The sequence below is a fragment of the Tiliqua scincoides genome, chromosome 3 (assembly GCF_035046505.1).
Source record: "Tiliqua scincoides isolate rTilSci1 chromosome 3, rTilSci1.hap2, whole genome shotgun sequence".
NCBI classification, from domain to species: Eukaryota; Metazoa; Chordata; class Lepidosauria; order Squamata; family Scincidae; genus Tiliqua; species Tiliqua scincoides.
Genome location: NC_089823.1, coordinates 4,846,411 through 4,864,403, shown reverse-complemented (window position 1 = coordinate 4,864,403; position 17,993 = coordinate 4,846,411). Strand labels below are relative to the sequence as shown.

Below are 17,993 nucleotides of genomic sequence, written 5' to 3'. Positions count from 1 at the left end.
GGCCTCTGGTCCCGCAGGCCTCAAGGAAGGCCACAACTGTGGTTTGTCAGAGTAATCACACACATACTCAAGCTTGGGAGAAGCATTGCTTGCTTTTGTTACTTGTATGATTCCATGAATGGCCATGCCACACCTTGCTTGCACAACACATTTGAACCTGTGAATAAAAGCCACATTCTGGGACCTTCCTGACTTAAACAAAGTTGTGAATGACATAAAAGAAGGGTCCTCAAGCTTGGCTGTCCTCACCAGCTCCATGGCTAAATCTCATCAAGAGCTGATGGTCAATGGAGGCACTGGAAAATCCCAGGGTAGAGTTTGTTGCTGAACCCTCAAACATAAGTTCTCTATTGCAGTAATTCTACCTCTTCTCTTTCTTAGATGCTGCTGGTTTAATTCTTGACCTCTCTAGATTGAGCTGGGGAAGGTCCCCTTCCCCAGTGGCCTAGCTAAGGGGGTGCAGGGGGTAGCAATTGCAGTGGGCAACAAGCTGGGGGGGGGGCAACAAGCTGAGCTTGACACTAGTGGTTAAATTGTGAAAACCCTGATATGTACACATAATACCATCATGTTAAATATCATTGGAAAGGTAATTTAATGAGGAATGCAATGCGACAATCCCCACTGGAATATCTGTATTCTATCAAACATTATGGCCAATTAACCAGAAAATGAAAACACAACTGCCATATGGAACAAAAAGTGGATTTCTGTAACTCAAAACTGACTTATGAGACTGATTGTTCTGAAAGTCAATGAGATGTTGTTATGATACAGCACGGCACCAATAACGTGTTAATATGGGTCAAGTCTCATGGGTCTGGAGGCGGGTTTTCCACTGATTCTCGCTTTTTTAAAAGTCCAGGTGTGACATCACTTCCAGTTGTGACATCACTTCCGGCGCATCATTTTGAGCTTGGCACTGGGCTACACAATCATTAACTACACCACTGCTCTTCCCAAAACCTTGGAGAGCCACAGCCATCAGTGCCTAGACCAGAGATTGTCAACCGATGTGCTGCAAAAGGTCCGCAGGTGTGCCATGGGAGTTTAGAGCACAGCAGTTGAAAATCGTTGAAAATCACTGAAAAACGCGCCTGGGTTTTGCAACTCTGTCTCTGGGGCAACTGACTGTACTAACAAATTGTCTGGAAGAGGAAGAGGGACAGCCAATTTGTTAGTATAGACAGTTGCCCGAAAAACAGCCACAGAACCCGGAATAGTCTCCCGGAAGCTGGTAGTGACGTCACCAGAGCCGAAGACCATGGAGAAGACCATAGAGATCAGCGTGCTGTGAGAAAGAAAGCATTGGAAATTGCCGTTGCAGACAATACTGAGGGAGGTACACTGAAGCTGTCATGAGACAGACCCATATTTCAATCCTTAGACCTAGTTCCTTCGCTCCACCTACTGTTGGCACTTCCATGCAACCACCTGAAGTGGGCTTCATCCATGGCAGATTGCTGGGCATTTGAGGGGGCAGCAGATTCAGGGTGCCTTTCACCCCGAGTCTGCTGCCACCACCTCCCTCCAACCTGCCCCCAATGCAAGCTGCAACCTGCTCGCTTGAGTGAGAAGCTGATCATTTCCCTCCTGACCAGTGCAAGGGAAGTGTAAAGGAAACTGGATGATGGGATGCCCCCCTGCAGGCCCCTGTACATAGCAAACTAGCATGGCATGTGCCACTTAACAACCTTTCGCTTAATGACAGATCGCATATATGACGGCGGTCAAAGCACAAGATGCTAGTAATGAGGCAATCGCGTCTCCCATAGCCTGCAGCAGAGTGTTGGTTTACACAGCAAAGAGGATCTTAATGCAAAGAAGAGACAGTCTATTTCCAGTAGCCTGTGCAGCCAGCTAGTGTCTGGCAGGGAGTGTCTGTTTACAGAACAAAGGCAATAGATTTGACTGAATGTTCACTTAATGACCTAATTGCATAACAACAGGGATAGGAGAACGTATCCCCGTCATTAAGTGGCACACACCTGTATTCGAAATACAGGGAATATTATCTACAGACATGCATATACACAAGGGTTGTATGGCTCGACTAAAACCTAGAAACAACTTTTATTGTGTGTGATCTGCTGTTTTGCTGATTGCCTCCAAAGCAACAGTTGATGGTTCGAACTCTGTTGCCTTGTGATAGAAAAGTAGGGGAAAAGGCCTCACTAGGTAGAAAATTAACCAGGAACGCCATTCAGATTAACCACACAGGGTTTTCCAGAATGATGAAAGATCCCAGCCAGAGCAACTTTCCTGTGGCTTGCTGCGTGTGTCTGTCAACAGCTTTACAATGACTGTGCAGCATTTTAAGGTCATCTAAATGGAATGGGGTCCAAGTGCAGCTTCTCAGGAACTTTCCAGTGCTTTCCAGTTTGCGGCTGTATACAGTCACACTCTGGCAACTCCTGCGACGCCGCTGGAACCAATCGTATTGGCCTCTGCCTTTCCATTGGACCATTTCAGCGACGTGGAGAGGGGGGATTTGCTACATGGGAAATAGTCTATCCTCCATATCTACTTTACCCAGGCTTCGCGTGCTGGAGATGACACTGTTCCAGAAGCACCAATCAGAGCGCGATACCATAGTCTTCCGAGACTGAAGGATGCCAACAACAACAATACAAGTAAATACTACCTGCATCACAGTGATATGTTTTACTTTTGCAGGGTTGCAGCCCTCTTCCGAGACTGAAGGATGCCAACAACATAAGAGATGGACAAAAGCTAGGATTTGGGATGATGTGCAAGGGGCTTTGACTCTCAATTGACTCCCAAGGGGGTTTGACTCCCAATTGTTTAATAATAGTAAAATTTCGGGTGAAAAAAAAAGTATATATTTGCTGTGACTGGCCTTGTGCTTGTTGCTTTTTCTCCTTCACCTCTACAATAGTAGTATTAATTGATCAGTTTTGTGCAGCTCTGCTGGCCAGTTTTAGAGGGTTTTTCCTGATGTTATTAGCTCTGTAGTGACTCAGATGTCTACTTGAGCGCCCGAGTTTTGACTCAGAAGGGAACTACAAGACAACCATCCAGACCTGCAAGAGATTTTAAGTTCCACTTGGCCAGAGCAGTGCCATGAAAAGGAAGCATTTTAGTGCTGGGTCTGCTTTGTCCGTCTGAACAACTGAAGAACTTTGCAGCAGGGACGTGCGGTGCGTGAAGAGGCAGGTGAGGCAGAGCCTCCCCATCGACCCTTCAAAAAGCACCACCGCTGTGTGAGGTGTGCAAGCACTCACAACCCATGCATGGGTTGTGCATATGGGTCATGCGCATGGGTTGTGAGTGCTTGCACACCTCACACGGCAGTGGCGCTTTTTGAAGGACTCTGGCTCTGCCTCATCTACCTTACCACCCACTGCACGTCCCCGCTTTGCAGTCAAACCTGTACGCAGTGCTCCACAAATTTGTAACTAAGAATTGATATTAGTGTACCTGACTTTTTTAAACAGAGGACACTCACTATGAGGAGAGAAACTTATGCCATTTTTTGGTTGCTTGTGGATATAAATGTGCTCTCTGTGGGGTAAGAACATAAGAACAGCCCCACTGGATCAGGCCATAGGCCCATCTAGTCCAGCTTCCTGTGTCTCACAGCAGCCCACCAAATGCCCCAGGGAGTACACCAGGTAACAAGAGACCTGCATCCTGGTGCCCTCCCTTGCATCTGGCATTCTGACATAACCCATGAGATCCAACCATGTTCCAACTAATAGAGACTTTCTTGAGGTTCCAATATTTTACTATGGAGAGGCTAATATATAAAATGAATGACCAACAAGAGGTTTTTGAGTTTTCTTTGCTTGTTTTTAAGGAGACTTATGGCGGTATCTCCCTGTCATTATGATTGTGGATTTAAAAGTCAGCCAACAAATCTGACTGAATAAATGCAACCTTATGTTGCTTGTGTTGAGCAGGGCTCGGACTAGATGACCTCCAAGATCCTTTCCAAATCTTAACATTATATGATTCCAACATGGCCACCAGCTGCAGCTTGGCACGTGTAACTTCTTGCCTGCTTTCATCCAGTTGACTTTCATTGCTTTGCTTTTTTAACCTTTTTCAATTCTAACCACGTTTCAAATTTTGTCCACATGTCCACTAAAATTGAGTGTTGGGAGAGTTAGAACAGACAAAAGAAAATGTTTCTTTACTCAGCGTGTGGTCGGTCTGTGGAACTCCTTGCCACAGGATGTGGTGCTGGCGTCTAGCCTGGACGCCTTTAAAAGGGGATTGGACAAGTTTCTGGAGGAAAAATCCATTACGGGGTACAAGCCATGATGTGTATGCGCAACCTCCTGACTTTAGAAATGGGTTATGTCAGAATGCCAGATGCAAGGAAGGGCACCAGGATGAGGTCTCTTGTTATCTGGTGTGCTCCCTGGGGCATTTGGTGGGGCTGCTGTGAGATACAGGAAGCTGGACTAGATGGGCCTATGGCCTGATCCAGTGGGGCTGTTCTTATGTTCTTAACTACAATTCCCAGGAAGCCTTGCAGGTCTCTTGTTGTCTGGTGTGCTCCCTGGGGCATTTGGTGGGCCGCTGTGAGATACAGGAAGCTGGACTAGATGGGCCTATGGCCTGATCCAGTGGGGTTGTTCTTGTGTTCTTATGTTCTTATGCTTTCCTCTTTTGTCTGATTTCATCCAACCTTCCACGATGTTCATCAATGTCCTTATGTTCATTTTTTCTTTTATTTCTCTGTATTTAGGTTCCTCCCAAATTCACATGTGTTGCATAGTTAGTTATTAATGTTTTTCGCTGGCCAAAATAAATTTGCAGGCTAAACAAGGCTATGCTTTGAAATTCACCCATTGTTTACTTTCATGCATGCTCTGGTCCATAACCAGATGAAGGTGCTGCTGTAAATGATTCTCAGAGAAGGGCAGCCATGTGTCAATGAACATGTACCATTGATGCCTTCCATTTGGGGCTTACTGTACTGCATGATGAACTTGCTGCTGTGAGCATAAGTCACTCATTAGCAGGGCTCCGTGGCCTGTCTGAGCCGCAGAGGAGCAGGAAGGTGGGGGAAATGAGCCGAGAAAGTGCTGATCAAACTAAAATCAGGTTTATCTGACCCTTATACCTCTCTGTCTGTGTGCCTTTCAGTGTAGAATCAAAGCAGCGACTCCACAGAGCTAGGAAATGTTTGATTGTAAAAGGAATGCACTCTGATGACCCCCTAGTAACTTATTACCCTGAGGAGTTTAATCAACTCTTTCTATGTAGCACAATTGCACCAAGCCAAAGCCTCAGCCCCTGGAGCATCAGTTGAATTGCCATACCACACAGGGTCTGCAAGCCCCAGTAGCGTAGCTGGAGGGGGTGCAAAGCACTAGGTTTTGCAGGGAGCCTCACCATGCAAGCGGCCTCTTCCTCTCCCAGTTGGAGCTATTCCAGGCCACTAGAGCAAAACAGAGGCATACACCTGGCTCCGAAGGGGAAAGGGAGGGGCCCCTTGCACACTGCAGTGAGGCTCCCTGCAAAACCTAGGGCTTTGCACCCTCTCTAGCTGTGCCACTGGTCAGCCCACCTGGAATGTACAGCAACCAGCGCTACGCATATTCCATGAACAGAGAAAATATCAGTTATGCTGCTGGTGCTAGGCAGAGTTTCTTTACATGAACTAAACAAAGGTTCTAGTCCTTAAGGCAGGGGAGGGGAAAGCAGGATTTTTATTTATTTTTGATATCAGTGAAACAACAGAAAAAGTTAGCAAAGCACTTATAGCAAAGGAAATGAGAAGCAGCTGAAAGACTTAAAAATGGCACAAGCAAATGGCCACAGAGAAGAGTGCTTGCTTGGGGGAATGGAGGGCTGCCTTGTACTGGGCCTGGCAGCCGCCCTCTGTGGTTTCAAGGAGGAATTCTGTGTCCTGCTGGGGAGGACTGAGCCTGGGACCTTCAGGGGGAGGAGCACGTGTTCTACCACTGCACTATAGCCCTCCCCCCTGCTGCCACTTTTCAGAGAGACAGTGGCATCACTAGGGGGCTGTGGGCTACACCGGGTGACATGCTGGGGGGGGGATGACACCACTACTGGCCAAAATCTTGGTATTTTTGAATAATACCTTCATGTTATATATCACTCAATGCGTATTTTCATGCTGAATGCAATGAAAGAAACCATGTTGAAATATCTCTATTCTATCAAAAGTTATAGCCAATAAACAAGCAGGGGTGGGGCGATGCTGCATCACCATGCCCACTGCCTAGGGTGTTGCCCCAACCACCACATGACAGAAGGTCTGTTATGGGGGTGACATGCTGGCCTCCCATACAGGAGGGCGCAAACTCTAGTGATGCCACTGATCAGAGAGCCACCATAAGAACATAGGAAGAGCCCTGCTGAATCAGGCCAAGTATCCATCTAGTCTAATCTCACAGTGGCCCACCAGATGCCCAAGGAAGCACAGCTCTGTCTCATCATCACGGGAGATTCATCTATTGTCTGTGGGAGGCAGGGCTTTCTCATTGGTGGCACCCAAATTCTGGAAGGCCCTCTCTGTGGCTACCCATTCCTCGCATTGTCAGCTTTGGGGCATTCATTTAAGATGCTTAACAGCAAGCTGTTAATGTGGATCTGTTGCTTTGAGAATCTGATCTGTTTTGCTTGTGGCTGTTAAAGTTGCATTTTCATTTGTCTTGTTTTATTTTGTTGTTTTGATCGTAGCATTTGCATAGCTGGTTCTGGGGTGTATGATTTAAGCCTGGAACAGCCCTGGCGAGAAGCACCCCTCGGAAGTGTTCGGAAGGGTCCTTTTTGTACTTCCACAGACACCCGTTGCCCACTTCTGTCTGTCGCATTCCTTTTGCTGTGGTCTTCCTTTTTTGCGGCTCCCCAAAGTGGTTGCAATTATGAGCACATTGTGGAGGGAAAGGAAGCTACCCGCAGTGGAGAGAAAATCTCCTCCTCTGTTGATGCCTCTTCCTGGGGTTCATTATTGTCTGAGTCAGCAGTGCTTTGGGTTCAGCTGGGAGCGGTGATTATTCCAAGGATTATTGTCATTCGGCAGAGGGAGGGTGCTCCTTGCAGGCGGAGGGGAAGGAACCTCCTAAATCCGCCCTGCAGATGGAGTCCAGTGGCATAGCTAGAGGGGGTGCAAAGCGCTAAGTTTTGCAGGGAGCTTCACCACAGCACGCATGCAGCCCCTCCCTTTAGAGCCATTCGGGGCAGTGGGAGTAAAATGGAGGCAAATGCCTCCCTGGGAAGATCCTCACCACCCCAGCAATTGAGCCACAGCTAGCTTCAGCGGCCAACAGGTCAGTGGACAAACATTTCCAAAGAATGCTCCCTCTTTGCCCTTTGGGGGCATCTCTGCAGTCTCAAGTGAGTTTTTTTAAGCCAAATCAAACAACTGACTAAAACAGTTGAACCAGCAAAACGATATACTTGTTTGTACCTGGGCACATGTCTGTGTGCTGCAGAGCTGCCTTACTGAGATCTAATAACGTGATCTCTTCAGGCAAGCCACAGGCTACAGCAGGGCTGAAACCGGAAAGAGATGTGTACGGAGCAGTGGACAGCTGTCTTCACCTTGTCCGACGCTGGCTTGGCAAGTGTGAAGAGCAGGTTATTGTGAAAGGCAGGGAATTCCGTCATGTATACATGGTTTGCAGTGCCATGTTGAAAGGGCAGAAGGTGGGAGGTTGAGGAGAAGTGAAGAAGTGTGACCAGGAGTTTGGTGGGACGGCAGCCCAGGAAACCAAACAAGTGAAGGAAGGATAGGAGGCAGCAAATCCCTGTCTCCACTGCATCTGACGTCTGGGGACAGACCACAATGAGAAAAATCAGAAGGAAAAAAGGGTATATCTGGGACAATATAATAAGAACAGCACAAAATAGCAGCACCAAAAATATCAACAGTATAGCAGCAGACAAAAATAAGAAAGGCAGCAGGGAGAGAAAGCACACCACAGATCAAAGCGTCAGCTCCAGCACAGAGCACCCTAAAGCAGTGGCATACCTAGTACCACCGGTTACCCAGGGCACCATCGCCCCACCTTTGGCTGCTCAATGCCATGCATAGATCTGTTCTTTGCCTTGAGATCCCCCAGGGGAGGCCAAGTCTACCCAGAATTCAAAGCAGTGAATACACATGGCCTCTTCCTTGAGGTTCCCCACAGAGGAGTCCAGGTCTACACAACATTCAAAGGCACAGCAATGCACCTGGAACGGACCACCCCTGCCTCGCACTTGGTAACCCTAACTGCATCTAAGCATCTCTCTCTCTTTTTGCCCAAAAGCAGTTTGAGTGCATGTGTGCAGGGTGGGTCTTCTCTGGATTGGGGCCACAACACAGGAGGAGTAGCCCTTTGTCCCCTCACCACAGTCCTGATTCATGTTGTCCCCCATAGCTGCAGTTAATCACAGGAAGGAAACTTACAGGGATGTGTCACATTTAGTTGGGCCTCCAGCAGTTGGCAGAGGAAGATGGAGTAGAGAGCGTTTAGTGGAGCAAATGAGCAGAAACAAATGGCAGGGGCAGTCCTTAGATACATCTTAAGACAGAGAAAGGAACATGGATCAGGGATACACATTCATTTTTTTTTGAAGGAATGGAAATTTAAGCACATGAAACTATTGGTGTTATTCATTGTTGTGATGAAAATGAATGGGCCTAAAAAATCCCTTTGTTTTTCTTGCATTTCTCATTTGTATTTATTGGGTTTGGGGACAGCTGTCAGGAGCTTTGGAGCTACTTCTGCATGGCATCTATATTAGGGAGGGAGAAGAACAGGGAAATGGACGCACCTTTGAACTTGCCTCTAAAATGAGGCCCTTTTGTTGTTTCTTTCTGATATTTCCCAGGTCTGATCCTTTCAAGGGGGCAGAGAATGCCTGAACCTTATATAGACCGGGGCAAAGAATCAAAACTTTACATATAGACTAATGGGTTCTGAGCTGTCTGTGACAGATCAGGAGAGAGATCTTGGGGTTCTTGTGGACAGCTCGATGAAAGTGTCAACCCAATGTGCGGCAGCAGTGAAGAAAGATAGTTCCATGCTTGGAATCATTAGGAAAGGCATTGAGAAGAAGACAGCTAATATTGTAATGCCGTTGTACAAATCGATGGTAAGGCCACACCTGGAGTATTGCGTCCAGTTCTGGTCGTCACTTCTCAAAAAGGACATAGTGGAAATGGAAAAGGTGCAAAAGAGAGCAACCAAAATTATGACTGGGCTGGGGCATCTTCCTTATGAGGAAAGGCTACGGTGTTTGGGCCTCTTCAGCCTAGAAAAGAGACCCCTGAGGGGGGACATGATTGAGACATACAAAATTATACATGGGAAGGATAAAGTGGATAGAGAGATGCTCTTTACACTCTCACATAACACCAGAACCAGGGGACATCCACTAAAATTGAGTGTTGGGAGAGTTAGGACAGACAAAAGAAAATATTTCTTTACTCAGCATGTGGTCGGTCTGTGGAACTCCTTGCCACAGGATGGCATCTTGCCTTGATGCCTTTAAGAGGGGATTGGGCAAATTTCTGGAGGAAAAGTTCATTATCGGTTACAAGCAGGTATGTGTAAGCTCTTGGTTTAGAGGTAGGCTGCCTCTGATTGCCAGATGCAGGGGAGGGCACCATGATGCAGGTTGTGTCTGTGTGCTCCCTGGCACATTTGGTAGGCCATTGTGAGATACAGGAAGCTGGGCTAGATGGGCCTATGGCCTGATCCAGCAGGGCTCTTCTTATATTCTTATGTTCTTATGATTGGGAGACACAGAAGAAAGACTTGGGAAAAGAAATAGGAAGATTCAAAAACATGTTCCTTTTTAAATTGTTCTAAGATGGGGACCCCTTTATTGATGGTTTCTCAAACCAGAGCTGGGCGGAAGATGGAGGACCGCCGTCCAGGGTTCCAGGCAAGCACAGAGCAGCAGAGTGGTAAGTTGGGGTGGGGGAGGCATTCCGGGGTGAGGGAGGGCGGGGTAAGGTGAGGCGATGGGTGAGAGGGGGCGGAGATGGTGGCAGACCTTGCTGCCATATCCTAACCCCTCTCCTGGCCCAGGAGGGGTGGGTCTCCTTGAATCTGTGGGTCTCCTTGAATCAGGTGGGTCTCCTTGAATCTGTGCCCGCTCAATAGAGAACGCAGATCTGAGAGGACTGCCTGGCCATTACACTAGGTAAGGGAGCATCAGCTGCCTTACCCCAAGTAGCCCCAGTGCTGCTTCCCAGCCCCATGGGATACAGCTGTAGCCATTTCGGCACTGCTGAGCCCTGGGTGGTGAGAATCACAGAATTGGGCTGAGAAGCAACTACATGGGAACACTGAAGTTTCTGGAAGGTCTCTAAAGATGGCCTTAAAGGGGATGAAACAAATCCATAGATGATTAATTGATTGAGTGATTATTAGTGCTTTACAATGTATAAGAGGATAGGATCCTACCCCAAGAGACTTAATATTTATACATCAACACAGGAAGACATCAGAGGCAGGGGAAAGAAATTGAGGCGTGTTCATTTCAGATGTGTTCATATCAGTTATAAGTACTTACTTTTAGTATCAGTTGCCGATGAGGATTAGAAGATTGCTCAAAAGCTGTTCGCCATGATACCTAGAGGAAATGTCAAGGTCAGCAGCAGTAGACCAGCTGCATGCTAGATGAACATAAGAACATAAGAACAGCCCCACTGGATCAGGCCATAGGCCCATCTAGTCCAGCTTCCTGTATCTCACAGCGGCCCACCAAATGCCCCAGGGAGCACCAGATAACAAGAGACCTCATCCTGGTGCTCTCCCCTACATCTGGCATTCTGACTTAACCCATTCCTAAAATCAGGAGGTTGCGCATACACATCATGGCTTGTACCCCATAATGGATTTTTCCTCCAGAAACTCGTCCAATCCCCTTTTAAAGGCGTCTAGGCTAGACGCCAGCACCACATCCTGTGGCAAGGAGTTCCACAGACCGACCACGCGCTGAGTAAAGAAATATTTTCTTTTGTCTGTCCTAACCCGCCCAACACTCAATTTTAGTGGATGTCCCCTGGTTCTGGTATTATGTGAGAGTGTAAAGAGCATCTCCCTATCCACTCTGTCCATCCCCTGCATAATTTTGTATGTCTCAATCATGTCCCCCCTCAAGCGTCTCTTTTCTAGGCTGAAGATGCTGAGAACAAACCACAGGAATGGCCATCACTTTCATGCTCTCCTGGAGATCTCGCAGAGACATCTGGCTGGCTGGCTGAGACTGAAGGCTTGACTGTTGGACTTGATGGTTTGTTGGGCCTTTCTTATGTTTTTGCCAGAGAATTGGAAGGCTGTGTCTCTTAAATGCTGGTTGCAATTAGGCTGCTGGAACTGCAAAGAGTTACGGGTTCTTCTGGCAGGGTGGGAAATCTGTGGGGAGCTTTTACATATATTTTGTAAAAAGAATCTCTTGACTCTTCATCTTGGAAATGGTCTTCCCCCCTCCCACCACCGATTTCTCAATCACTGCATTTAGCCCTTGAAAAATGCCGTAGCATCTCTTGAGAGGGAAAAGGAAGATATAGGGAAAGCTATCCTTTCTCTGGCAATATTTAAGAACATAACATAAGAACAGCCCCACTGGATCAGGCCATAGGCCCATCTAGTCCAGCTTCCTGTATCTCACAGCGGCCCACCAAATGCCCCAGGGAGCACACCAGATAACAAGAGACCTGCAAGGCTTCCTGGGAATTGTAGTTAAGAACATAAGAACAGCCCCACTGGATCAGGCCATAGGCCCATCTAGTCCAGCTTCCTGTATCTCACAGCAGCCCACCAAATGCCCCAGGGAGCACACCAGATAACAAGAGACCTGCAAGGTTTCCTGGGAATTGTAGTTAAGAACATAAGAACAGCCCCACTGGATCAGGCCATAGGCCCATCTAGTCCAGCTTCCTATATCTCACAGCGGCCCACCAAATGCCCCAGGGAGCACACCAGATAACAAGAGACCTGCAAGGCTTCCTGGGAATTGTAGTTAAGAACATAAGAACAGCCCCACTGGATCAGGCCATAGGCCCATCTAGTCCAGCTTCCTGTATCTCACAGTGGCCCACCCAATGCCCCAGGGAGCACACCAGATAACAAGAGATCTGCATCCTGGTGCCCTCCCTTGCATCTGGCATTCTGACATAACCCATTTCTAAAATGCTGCTGCTAATTTCTAATTTGCTGCTGAATTCACTTACCCAGAATGTTTAAAAACCATGCTGTGGCATTCACCATTGTTATTGGATTCACTGACGTTTGTCATTCTTGAACTTTATTCAGTGCTGCAAGAATCTTGGTAACGAAGCTGATTGTGTACATTTCTTTTGTAACTTGAGTGAGATGAAAGTGCTCAAGGAAATGTTGTTAACTTTTTGAAAAGATGGAAAAATGCTTTACTGGTTTCCAATTGTTTTTGCAAATGCTCATCTACTCAGGATTGCCTACTCAGAATTCGGCTGCAATTCTAGAAACATGCACCAGAGAGCAGGTTCCATTGAATTCAGTCTTACTTCCAGGTAGACATGCATGGGATTGGGCAGTCAGTTTGCCTTCAATGATGGCCTCCCAAGTCAAATCTGATGGATTCTGAGGCGTTGTCAGTGGTATAGCTAGAGGGGGGTGCAAAGCATTAAGTTTTGCAGGGAGCCTCACCAAAGGGAAAGAGGGGGGATCCGGGAAACTATAGGCCGGTCAGCCTAACATCCATACAAGGTAAGATGGTGGAATGCCTCATCAAAGATAGGATCTCAAAACATATAGATGAACAGGCCTTGCTGAGGGAAAGTCAGCATGGCTTCTGTAAGGGTAAGTCTTGCCTCACGAACCTTATAGAATTCTTTGAAAAGGTCAACAGGCATGTGGATGCGGGAGAACCCGTGGACATTATATATCTGGACTTTCAGAAGGCGTTTGACATGGTCCCTCACCAAAGGCTACTGAAAAAACTCCACAGTCAGGGAATTAGAGGACAGGTCCTCTCGTGGATTGAGAACAGGTTGGAGGCCAGGAAGCAGAGAGTGGGTGTCAATGGGCAATTTTCACAATGGAGAGAGGTGAAAAGCGGTGTGCCCCAAGGATCTGTCCTGGGACCGGTGCTTTTCAACCTCTTCATAAATGACCTGGAGACAGGGTTGAGCAGTGAAGTGGCTAAGTTTGCAGACGACACCAAACTTTTCCGAGTGGTGAAGACCAGAAGTGATTGTGAGGAGCTCCAGAAGGATCTCTCCAGACTGGCAGAATGGGCAGCAAAATGGCAGATGCGCTTCAATGTCAGTAAGTGTAAAGTCATGCACATTGGGGCAAAAAATCAAAACTTTAGATATAGGCTGATGGGTTCTGAGCTGTCTGTGACAGATCAGGAGAGAGATCTTGGGGTGGTGGTGGACAAGTCGATGAAAGTGTCGACCCAATGTGCGGCGGCAGTGAAGAAGGTCAATTCTATGCTTGGGATCATTAGGAAAGGTGTATTGAGAACAAAACGGCTAATATTATAATGCCGTTGTACAAATCTATGGTAAGGGCACACCTGGAGTATTGTGTCCAGTTCTGGTCGCTGCGTCTCAAAAAAGACATAGTGGAAATGGAAAAGATGCAAAAGAGAGCGACTAAGATGATTACGGGGCTGGGGCAACTTCCTTATGAGGAAAGGCTACGGCGTTTGGGCCTCTTCAGCCTAGAAAAGAGACGCCTGAGGGGGGACATGATTGAGACATACAAAATTATGCAGGGGATGGACAGAGTGGATAGGGAGATGCTCTTTACACTCTCACATAACACCAGAACCAGGGGACATCCACTAAAATTGAGTGTTGGGAGAGTTAGGACAGACAAGAGAAAATATTTCTTTACTCAGCGTGTGGTTGGTCTGTGGAACTCCTTGCTGCAGGATGTTGTGACGGCATCTGGCCTGGATGCTTTTAAAAGGGGATTGGACAAGTTTTGGAGGAAAAATCCATTACGGGTTACAAGCCATGATGTGTATGTGTAACCTCCTGATTTTAGAAATGGGCCATGTCAGATGCAAGGGAGGGCACCAGGATGAGGTCTCTTGTTATCTGGTGTGCTCCCTGGGGCATTTGGTGGGCCGCTGTGAGATACCGGAAGCTGGACTAGATGGGCCTATGGCTGTTCTTATGTTCTTACCTCTGCATTTAGAGGCTAGTTCTGATAAAAGTAGGTTGGCCTGAGGGATTGGAGCCAGTGGGGACTGCCTTGTGCCCTCAAGATGCTTGCAGGAAACCACTGCAGTGTCTGTCCAGATGGCTGTGGGTATGTTAGGGCCCAATCCTATCCAACTTTCCAGCACTGGTGCAGGCACATGCAGCCCTGGGGCCAGGGAACAAATATTCCATATCTTGAGGAGGCCTCTCTGACTGCCCCCACCACAACTGCCAGGTTGTGGTGCTGGTGTCTAGCCTAGACACCTTTAAAAGGGGATTGGACAAGTTTCTGGAGGAAAAATCCATTATGGGGTACAAGCCATGATGCGTATGTGCAACCTCCTGATTTTAGAAGTGGGTTATGTCAGAATGCCAGATGCAAGGGAGGGCACCAGGATGAGGTCTCTTGTTGTCTGGTGTGCTCCCTGGGGCATTTGGTGGGCCGCTGTGAGATACAGGAAGCTGGACTAGATGGGCCTGTGGCCTGATCCATTGGGGCTGTTCTTATGTTCTTATGTTCTTAAAGCATGCAAGCAGCCCCTCCCCTTTGGAGGCAAATGCCTCCATTTTGTTCCCCTGCCTGGAATGGCTCCAAAGGAGAGGGGTTGCTTGCACACCAGGCTGAGGCTCCCTGTAAAATGTAAGAGGCACTTTTTCAAGTGGGTGCTCCTTTTTTTTAGCAGGGGGAGAGTAACTGGCCCACCTCACCCCAGCACTGTCTGTTCTAGTGGCTGTCTGCTGGTATTCTTTTTGCATCTTTTTAGATTGTGAGCCCTTTTGGGACAGGGAGCCATTTAGTTATTTGATTTTTCTCTGTAAACCGCTTTGTGAACTTTTAGTTCATAATAATAATAATAATAATAATAATAATAATAATAATAATAATAATAATAATAATAATAATAAAATGTAGTGCTTTGCATCCCCCCTAGCTATGCCACTGGGCATTGTGATGCCATCTTGTTTGTTATGTGATTGACTGATTCAGGAAGCATTGCCCTCAGTCTCATTTAGGTACATTTGCCCTCAACGATATTGTCACAGAGCCGAATTCGATTAGCTATGATATCATGATATTAGCCACGATCACTTCAGTCAACCACTTTCAACAGGTGTGCCATGAAAGGTTCACAGGTGTGCCAGGGGAATTTGGAGCACAGTGGTTGTAAACAGCTGAAAAACTCTCCAGGTTCTGAGGCTCTGTCACTGAGGCCGAAGAAAGCAACCAAAATGATGACTGGGCTGGGGCACCTTCCCTATGAGGAAAGGCTGCAGCGTTTGGGCCTTTTCAGCCTAGAAAAGAGGTGCCTGAGGGGGGACATGATTGAGACATACAAAATCATGCAGGGGATGAACAGAGCGGATAGAGAGACGCTCTTTTCCCTCTCGCATAACACCAGAACCAGGGGACATCCACTAAAGTTGAATGTTGGGGGAGTTAGGACAGACAAAAGAAAATATTTCTTTACCCAGCGTGTAATTAGTCTGTGGAACTCCTTGCCACAGGAAGTAGTGATGGCATCTTGCCTAGATCCCTTTAAGAGGGGATTGGACAAATTTCTGGAGGAAAAGTTAATCACGGGTTACAAGACACGTATGTGTATGCTCCTGATTTTAGAGGTCGGCTGCCTCTGATTGCCAGATGCAGGGGAGGGCACCAGGATGCAGGTTGTGTCTGTCTTGTGTGTTCCCCGAAGCATTTGTTGGGGCCGCTGTGAGATACAGGAAGCTGGACTGGATGGGCCTTTGCCTGATCCAGCGGGGCTCTTCTTATGTTTTTATGTTCTTATGTTCACTGCCAAATGGACTTCTGCTGGTGCTGGAACATGCCAGAGAGCCCTCTTAGCAAATTTTAGGGAGCAGGCAAAACTATGTGGCGGGAGGGGGGTCTGGTCCCATGCCATTTGGGGCTCCAAATGTCAAAACCAGCACCTTGAATTACACTTGGAAACATATCAGGAACCCATGGAGATGATGCAGCAAGGCCGTGGCATGACCCACGTTGAGCCCATCAGCAATCCCACAGCAGCATTTTGCACCAGCTGAAGTTTCTGAATGGTTATTGCAACTCATTTTTTCCCCTCCTTTCTCTCTGTTTCCTCTTATTGACTGGCTGTGCCGTACTCATACATTACAATATACGTTAATTTTGCTGCCATCATCACCCAGCTTTGTCTGCCAAGATCAACAGGATGCCAGTTTACATAACGGGCAGTTTCGTCAGGACAAAATGGACAGGATGACACTGCTTTCTTGAAAACTCTGGCCAAGCCTCAAATTCCTTGGAATGTGCTTGCCTTCTAAGTCACATGCCCTGGGAGAAAGGAAGATGTTCTCATTTCTGCAACCTCCTGTCTCCACTTAATGCCATTCTGTAACCTTTCCAAAGCACCACTATTTGTATTGTCCCACTGAATGCAGCCTCCCTATGCAAACATCATAACCTGCCTGCAATTCTATATCTTGATCTGCATACATTGCCTCAAGTTTTCAATATAATTCCTGCCTTCTGCCTGCACCCACTGAGAAATATACCCCCTGTGCTCACAAGCTTGGAGTTATATTTGCATTTCATGTGACCTTCTGGCCATGCCCATTGTGCTGCTACCTCTGTATAAATGGTTGGTTGGCAACCTTCAGTCTCGAAAGACTATGCTATAAGCCTACAGCACCCAGTATTCCCAGCCGGTCTCCCATCCAAGTACTAACCAGGCCTGACCCTGTTTAGCTTCCAAGATCATGGTAGAAGCCTACAGCACCCGGTATTCCCAGGCGGTCTCCCATCCAAGAACTAACCAGGCCTGACCCTGCTTAGCTTCTGAGATCAGACGAGATCAGGCATTTGCAGGGTAACAGTGCATTAAGAATCTCCAGGTCCTTCACACTGTATGTCCATTTGCATCCAACCAAACCTTGGTCACCCACACATTTGCACATTTATACTGCAGCCCTCAGTGTCTATTCAAACCCACGGGGTAGTTAGATCACTGTCCCTCTCTGCCTCCCCTCTATCTCTCCCTTCTGTCTGTGTCTTTAGCTGGTAGGGACTGGGGTGAAAGAGTGGAAACTATCATGGCTCTTTCAAACAAATTTTCAAGCAAATTTTATTTGCATTGCTGTTTCACAGGCCTTGAGGAAAGACAATGGTCTACAGCTGTGGTCTGACTCTTGAAGGGCTCTCTTAGAAAAGAACCTCTTCCTCAGCCTGTCCTGCAAACCCCTCCTACCATCAGAGCTCCATATCTGCAAAGCTCCTACAGTATGGTGATACTGACTGTACCATAAAGCCTGACCTCCCATGAAGGGTACAGGCTGTGGGACAAGACTGCATGCAAGCACCCCCCCCCCACACACACACACACTGATTTAAGCAAATATGTGGATTTGATCATAATAAACGACTATGACTCCTGCAATGACGAGGTCATTGTTAACTGCCCTGCAAATACCTCTCAAATATTGGTTCAGCAAATGTTGACCAAGGCGGCCTGGAACTGTTTGCCTTCAAGTGTGGTGGGCAGACTCCAGGCTTGTGGCATCTTACATAAGAACAGCCCCACTGGATCAGGCCACAGGTCCATCTAGTCCAGCTTCCTGTATCTCACAGCGGCCCACCAAATTTTGTTCCCTAGGACCTGCAGGCCCACCAACTTGATCCCCATGTAAAACAGTGGCTCAGAGCGGCAGATACACACCTTGAATGAAAAAATGAGGACGGGAGCTTGGAGGACATGCTTAACCCAGGAAGAAGCTTCCTGGTCCTCTCAAAGAATTCAGGCATCCCCCCCCCCCAGCTTTGTTTCAGCAGCCTAATTTTGGCATGGGGTGCTTTTATAGCTGCCGTTGGGGCACAATT

At 47.4% G+C, this 17,993-nt stretch overlaps 1 pseudogene; it reads right to left on the bottom strand.

The window, feature by feature from the left end:
- Positions 1 to 16,884: 16,884 nt before the first annotated feature.
- Positions 16,885 to 17,003, bottom strand: LOC136646865 (5S ribosomal RNA; annotated as a pseudogene).
- Between the last annotated feature and the right edge of the window lie 990 nt (positions 17,004 to 17,993).